Source organism: Gobio gobio (genome assembly GCF_949357685.1).
Source record: "Gobio gobio genome assembly, chromosome: 20".
Classification (NCBI taxonomy): domain Eukaryota; kingdom Metazoa; phylum Chordata; class Actinopteri; order Cypriniformes; family Gobionidae; genus Gobio; species Gobio gobio.
Genome location: NC_137113.1, coordinates 4,668,824 through 4,676,351, shown reverse-complemented (window position 1 = coordinate 4,676,351; position 7,528 = coordinate 4,668,824). Strand labels below are relative to the sequence as shown.

Genomic DNA, 7,528 nt, shown 5'->3' with positions numbered 1-7,528 from the left:
AGTTTGCTCCAATTTTTTAAGTAGATTCAACTTGTCCGGGCTAACAGTGTAGTAGATTAATTACTCTGTATGTCATTAGCAATAACCATTGTTATGTAAAAAAAAAAATACACACAAAATAAAAAGTTACGGTGTTATGCCTATATGTAATTGAAGCACTTTTGCCACACCCATTAACTTAAATACAATGAAAGTAAATATAATAGGTTTTTCTGGAGCTCCTTGGTGGTCAGAAACCTCAATGAGGTTGAAGAATAAGGATAAATTAAGCCCCTCTGTGGACTGATTTCCGGACTCTTGTGATTCTCTATCTCTCTCACACACACACACACACACACAATCACACGCACTCACACACACACACACACACACACACACACACGCACACAGCCAAAATACATCAACATTTTTTTATTTTATTCACCTCTTAACATTCTTTTGTTTCATTTTCTTGTTAATTTAATACATTTCTTAAAATCAGTTTGTTGTTAGACTCCCTTCTTTGTAAACTGTCATAAACTGACTATATCAAGACAATCAATCCTAATCCCATCAAATTTGTGAGCGAGAACTGTAGTCTGTACATGCATGTGGTACTAAATACATTTTCCATTCTGTCCAGGAAAATGTATTAATACAGAGTTTTTTCATTAATTCTGGAAAACGTCTCGGTTATGTGTGTAACCCTCGTTCCCTGAAGGAGGGAGCAGAGACGTACGTCGGAACTGACCGACGAATTGGGATCTGATCTCAGAGACCAATCTACTTCGAGTGTATTAAAAACGAGCCAACGGAGATTGGCATGCGATCCATGCATTCCATGCTCCGCCCCGCGGTGCGGGTATAAATAAGGAAGTGGAATGGTTGATCATTGCTTTTTTCTGCTGAGGAGCCGACTAGTGACTCGGCCCCCTAGCGGAAGCACAGCACCTGGCGACGGGACGTACGTCTCCGTTCCCTCCTTCAGGGAACGAGGGTTACACACGTAACTGAGACGTTCCCTTTCAGTCGGTCACGTTCGACGTACGTCGGAACTGACCGACGAATTATGATCCCTACCAAAACGCCAGGGCGCTGGCCCTTCCAGCGTCCTGCTTGAGCGCACTGGACCGTCTTAGATGGTACGGAAGTCAGGGCTCCAAGCAGGGAGGTCAATCACTGCTGTTTCTGCAAGACCCACCCAGTGTGACTATTGGATAACGCTGGGAAAGCAGGCCCGTCTCGGGAGATGGTACGCTGTGGAGCCACGTCCTTCAGTGGAAGGATTGGTGGCAGAATACACATAAGGACTAACCTGGCAGGGTAGTGCAACATATGGCTCTCTGGGGTGGTTCCAACCTGGTTCAAGGGGGGAAAGAACACGCCCAGAGACGACAGAGCGGGCTCTGTCAAGGGAAAAACACGGGGCTAGCCGAGTAGGGTAGCTGGTACCGTGGAAGAATACACATATGGGGTAGCCGTGAGGGGACCGCTACATATGGAACCCAGCCTACACACACGTTTCACAAGCATACGGGTGCAGGCCTGGCGTCAGACGGCCGCAACGTCTGGCACCGCAGGGGTGACGGAGGAGCTCAACAGGGTTAGCCGTTTTCCGGGGAACACAACTGGAGAAAATAGACGCACGTATCCGGCCCAGAGGGCGGGAGTGGTGTTGCAAGCCGACACTTAGAACGGGCACTTAGCGCTACTGGCCTCTGGGGGCGAGGATGCGGGAAGATACCGGCTCTACACGGAGGCTATAGAACCTAGCGAACGTGTTAGGTGTCGCCCAGCCCGCAGCTCTACATATATCTGTCAGCGATGCGCCTTGAGCCAGCGCCCAGGAAGAAGCAACACTCCTTGTTGAGTGTGCTCGCAACCCGAACGGGCAAGGCACGTCTTGGGACTGGTAAGCCAAGACGATAGCATCCACTATCCAGTGGGCTAACCTCTGCCTGGAGACAGCCTTTCCCTTCTGCTGGCCTCCGTAACAGACGAAGAGTTGCTCTGAGGTCCGAAAGCTTTGAGTCCGGTCGACGTAAGCGCGAAGAGCACGGACGGGACATAACAAAGCCTGGGCTGGGTCTGCCTCCTCCGAAGGCAGCGCTTGCAGGTTCACTACCTGGTCCCGGAAGGGAGTGGTAGGAACCTTGGGCACGTATCCAGGCCGGGGTCTCAGGACAACGTGAGAGTTGGCCGGCCCGAATTCTAGGCACGATTCGTTGACCGAAAATGCATGCAACCCTCTTGATGGAGGCCAATGCCGTCAGAAGTACTGTCTTCATTGACAGGATTTTAAGCTCCACAGACTGCAAAGGCTCAAAGGGAGGGCTCTGAAGTGCTCTGAGCACTAGAGCCAAGTCCCAAGAGGGTAACGAGTTTGGACGAGGAGGATTTAGCACCTCTGAGGAACCTGACGATTAGGTTGTGCTTTCCCAAGGACTTACCTTTGACTGCGTCTTGATACGCCGCTATTGCTGCGACGTACACTTTGAGGGGGGAGGGAGACAGCCTTCGCTCCAGCCCGTCTTGCAGGAAAGAAAGCACGACACTAACCGAACACCTTCAGGGGTCTTCCCGGTGGGAAGAGCACCATTCAACGAACAGGTTCCACTTCAAAGCGTAGAGGCGCCTCGTAGAGGGGGCTGTGGTAGTCCACCTAGAACCTCCGCGTCCCGTTCCAGGACCAGACATGGAGTTTCCAGAGGTCTGGACGTGGGTGCCATAGAGTGCCCCGTCCCTGAGAAAGAAGGTCCTTCCTCAGGGGAATCGGCCAGTGGGACCGAAAGAGTTTCAGTGGGACCGCTGTCCTGCCATTGAACGAATTCAAGCAGTTCAACACCGACCAGACTCGCCCGATTCAGGATACGCAGGTCCAAGATTGGCCGTAACCCACCACCTTTCTTGGGTATAATGAAGTAGGGGCTGTAGAACCCGACTTCATATCGGCTGGAGGAACCGGCTCTACCACGTCCTTCGCCAGTAGGACATCGATCTCTGACCGCAAGACCTGAGCATCGCTGCTTCACACGGAGGCAAAGAGGATGCCCCTGTACTTGGGAGGCCGGTAGGCGAACTGAATCGCGCAGCTGAGTCTGATGGTATGGATGAGCCAGCGAGACGGCCTGGGGAGCTGTTGCCAAGCCCCCAGAGACCGAACAAGCGGGACCAACGGCACCACAGACGTACCCGAGGTGGGGCAGCGAGGTGGAACAGACAGACCCGACTCGGGAGGCCCGGAGGCGGCCTGGGGTGTTGTCTGAGTATTCCAGGGTGGGGCAGAGTGTGGGTGAGAAGGCCTGGAGGCATCCTCAAGCCGCACACTGCTGCCCCCTTGCGAGGGGAGGGGAGGAAAGGAGTGGCAAGGCCCGGGGGCGTCGCACACTGCCAACCTGGCTCTCTTGGTGCCCAGGGAGAGAGGAAAACTCAGCTGAAAATGTGGGCAGAGTATTGACACCAGTCGGGGACCCCCGGTCCTCCTCCGGGGGGTGGGGAAGGTGTGCGGACACCCACTCCCTCAGAGCAGCTCCTGTTCACCCTGGGCTGCCCATCTCAGGGCCGCTTGCCCTTACGCTTGCTTGTAGAATAGCGAGGCCCTGAGCGGGTTGGGCGCCTCCCTTAGGTCCGGCACCCTGCTTCCTAGATGGAGGCTGTTGCCTGGGTTTCGCAGGAACGGAGGCGGACGAAGGGGGGCGCCCTCTGCGATAAGCAGGCAGAGGCGCTGCGAATCAGGACTTTAAAAAAAAAAAATTTAAACCACCTCTGTCTGCTTCTGGGCCACCGAGAACTGCTGGGCAAGGTTCTCGATGGCGTCGCCGAAGAGGCCAGTCTGACAGTCAGGGGCGTTGAGGAATCGAAATTAGTCGGACTCACGCATATCTGCCAGGTTTAACCCCAGGTTCCTGGACCACTAGTGTGGACATCGCCTGACCCAGGGAGCAGTTCCTGCATAACCCCTGGGTCAGGACTACCCTCATGCGTGCAGGACAGAGGGTAGTGAGAGAGGGAAAAATGTATACAGATTTTGGCCCTTTTGGTGTTCCATATTTTGACACCAAATAGTTCCATACTGCTAATTTTTCCATAATTACCACTGCTAAAAGTCTCCTAAGACGTTATTTTCAACTGTTAACAAACTTAATCAACCATCATCGCATCTTATTACTGGCTCTACTTGTTGGTAAATACGATAAAATCTATCATTGAAACATTTTCATCTAACTCATCAGAAGTCTCCACTAACTGGTCCTCACCTCAGCCCATAAAATACATCCTCTCTAGCTTTACTCACACCAGTCCATCCTCTGTTAATGACCTAATTGTTCAAGCTAGCTCATCTACTTGTCAGTTAGATTCAGTGCCTACCTCACTTCTTAAAAACTGTAATCTGTAATCTCATCTCCTATTGCTCATCTGATCAACTGTTCTTTTTCTTCTGGGTCTGTCCCACTATCATTAAAACAGTTGCAGTCACTCTTTTTTTTTATACATTTTTTTTATCCTGGCTTTCGATCAGGCCACAGCACTGAAACAGCATTGGTAAAAATTACCAATGACCTGCTAGTGTCTGCTGATTCTGGTTGTCTTACTGTTCTCATCATGCTTGACTTAACAGCTGCCTCTGACACTGTATTACATCACATACTTACCTCACGGCTGTCAGCTATTGGCATCACGGGTAGTGCTTTATCGTGATTTATATCATATCTTACTGATAGACATTTTTTTATTACTATTCATAACTTTAAATCTTCTCCATGCACTCTCTCTCAGGGTGTCCCTCAAGGCTCCCCATTATTTATCTCAACTTCTGAACTATTATTCTCCTCCTCGTTCTCTCCGGTCATCGGACTTACAACTGCTTACTGTACCTCGTTTCCATCTTTCAACAATGGGTGGTAGATCGTTCAGTGCTGTGGGTCTGAAACTCTGGAATTCTCTCCCTCTTACTCTGCATGACACTGCTACTATTTCCTCATTCAAATCTCAATTAAAAACACATTTTCCTACAGTATTTCCAACCCTCCTCTGTTTAGTGTTCTGCTGTTTTGTTTTTTAATATGTGTATATGTATATCTATGTTCTATATTGATGTTTATGTTTGATGCTGTGTAGGCCCAGTGTGTTATTTTCTTGTACAGCGACCTTAAGCTTGGGTAAGGCGCTAACTATTATTATAGTGTAAATGCTATTAAGTCCAAATTAAATTTGAATAAAAAGATCCATTGTTTGGAAGTATATACGTGGCATTAAGGAAGCTGTAGGGAAGAGAGCGCCATTTATTTTGTATATATATTTCTCCTGTCTGTGCTGAGAGAGAAGTTCATTTTAGTTTCATGTCTTTTGTTTGCATCTTTATTTTGTGTTTATGTTTAGTTTACTAAAACAGTTGGACTTCTTTTTTAGTTATTCTGGCATTTCCCTCTCCTGAAGTTAACTATTCCTTCCATGTAAAGATATTTAGGTTCTTTGTTACTCTTTTCCTATGTTCCCAAATAATTTGTATGGTTGATTTTAGCAAGATTGTGTTTTGTTTTATAGTGCTGGGACAGGAGACTGGGTGTCTGAAGCGTTTAATTTATTTTTTATTTATTGAAATTCTTAATTTTTAATTTTTCTCCTCTACCCTACAAGGGGAGGTGGTAACAAACCTGTACATTTTACAATTTAAAACTGTAATTAAAAACAAACAAACAAACAAACAAACAAACAAACATTAAAAGAATTGGTAAATCCAAACACCTTTTTCTGCCGAATTAGCAAGTACACAGATACTAAAACCAGGCTGTTTTCTACATTATACACATACTGACATCCACCATAATAACACTAGTGGTAAAGAGAAGGAAAGAGCTTTTACACAAGCTGAGGTAAATACTAAAGAAGGTGCATGCAGTGTCATACACACAAACACAAAACACCATCATGGTAACACACAACACTAAAATAATGCATAAACAACAAAGTATGTAAGATAAAATCCTAATGTAAATAACTGACAAAAACTATAATTAAATTAAATTATAAGAAGATTTGTTCTTTTTTCAGTATTTACTGAAATGTAAGGTTAGATCTAATATAGTTTTTCCAGTATAAGGAATTACTGCTAACAAATTAAGAAGTTTTTACGGTCACATTTGCAGTCTTTTACTGTAAAATTTAAATAATTTTTTGCAGTGTGTGGATATCAATTTGTGCTAAAATATCATGATAAGGTTTTGTATCAATAGGAAAACTCTTTCACCATATGAATCATGTTTACTACAAAGGATGATTTGAAGATTAGATGAAATGAAAGAATGATTGTACCTGTTGCTGTTGTTTGTCCATAGGTTCTTTCACCTGATAAATACAGTTAAAGCATAATTATTTATTAATAGGAACACATTCAACTATTTTTAAATGAAAGATTATAAAACACTCACCATTAATCAGCAGTAGCGACACACACAGTGAGATCAGAAACCTCATTGTGACGAACGGCACCTGCACACACACATATAAAACATACAGACACATGAAATGTGTTTAATATATTTTGTCATATTTTATTCTTTCTTTGTTGTGCACATTTGTAAAACAACTATAACATGCACAGGGAAATTGTACAGAATATAAGAAACAGGAAAACTTTACAAAATAATTTAGATCCATCAAAAGCTGGTGAAACATAAGTAACTTTACCTGAGGTCAGATGCTGCTGCAGAGCAAACTCAGGGAGATTCTCTCTTCAGCAGCTCAATACAGTGATGCTGAACTGCAGCTCTCACAGTCTCATCAGTGCTTTTATTAACTGTGGGTGGATCTTTACTGGAAGTATAAGTAATTTCTCAACAATAGCTTAAACCAGTTTTAAATTTTTCATGTGACATCAAGATATTTGGTATTTGAACTGATAGTTTCCTTGTGTACTCCTGCATTCAGAAAGACTTGCTTTCACTCTGTGTTTGAATAGATGTGAATCTAGATGGAATGTCGGCGGGTCAGTTTGATTTGTTTAGCACTTTTTTCCAAAAGCAAATGTACAAAAATATGTAGTACCTTAAAACTCAGTGACTAACAGGGCTGGACTGGTAATCTGGCATACCGACGCACTTTGGGGCCGATACAAGGTTATTTATTTATTGTTTGCCACAAACTGGCCCATCATGCAGGGACAGTGACCCATTGGTTTCTCTTATGAATTGACAGGCCAAAGCGTCTTCCAAGACCATGTAAATAAGGCCGCATTTACACTGCAGGTCTTGATGCACAATTCCGATTTGGTGACTACATCTGATTTTTTTTGACGACCCGCTTACATCATCTTTTAAAAGCGACCCGTATTCGATATTTGCATTTACACTATACACTGGCGAAAAAGCCCAAGACGTTCTGACCCGTAACAGGAAGTAGAACAGGATGTGTGAGCCAGACATCATTATGTATGGGCTGTAAATAATAAAGGTTTATTTTAAAGTTGGCAATATCAGCCACTGTAGGTATACCATAATTATGTACATATATATTATTAACAATGTTAACAAATAAAAAAACAGTCACAAAT

The 7,528-nt window shown here is 45.0% G+C and overlaps 1 long non-coding RNA gene across 1 annotated transcript; it reads right to left on the bottom strand.

The window, feature by feature from the left end:
* Positions 1–4,480: 4,480 nt before the first annotated feature.
* Positions 4,481–6,743, bottom strand: LOC307116885. The gene is made up of 3 exons (XR_013815344.1): positions 6,667–6,743; positions 6,408–6,468; positions 4,481–6,324 (listed from the first exon to the last, which is right to left on the bottom strand). It is a non-coding gene; the product is annotated as an uncharacterized lncRNA (long non-coding RNA).
* Positions 6,744–7,528: the final 785 nt, after the last annotated feature.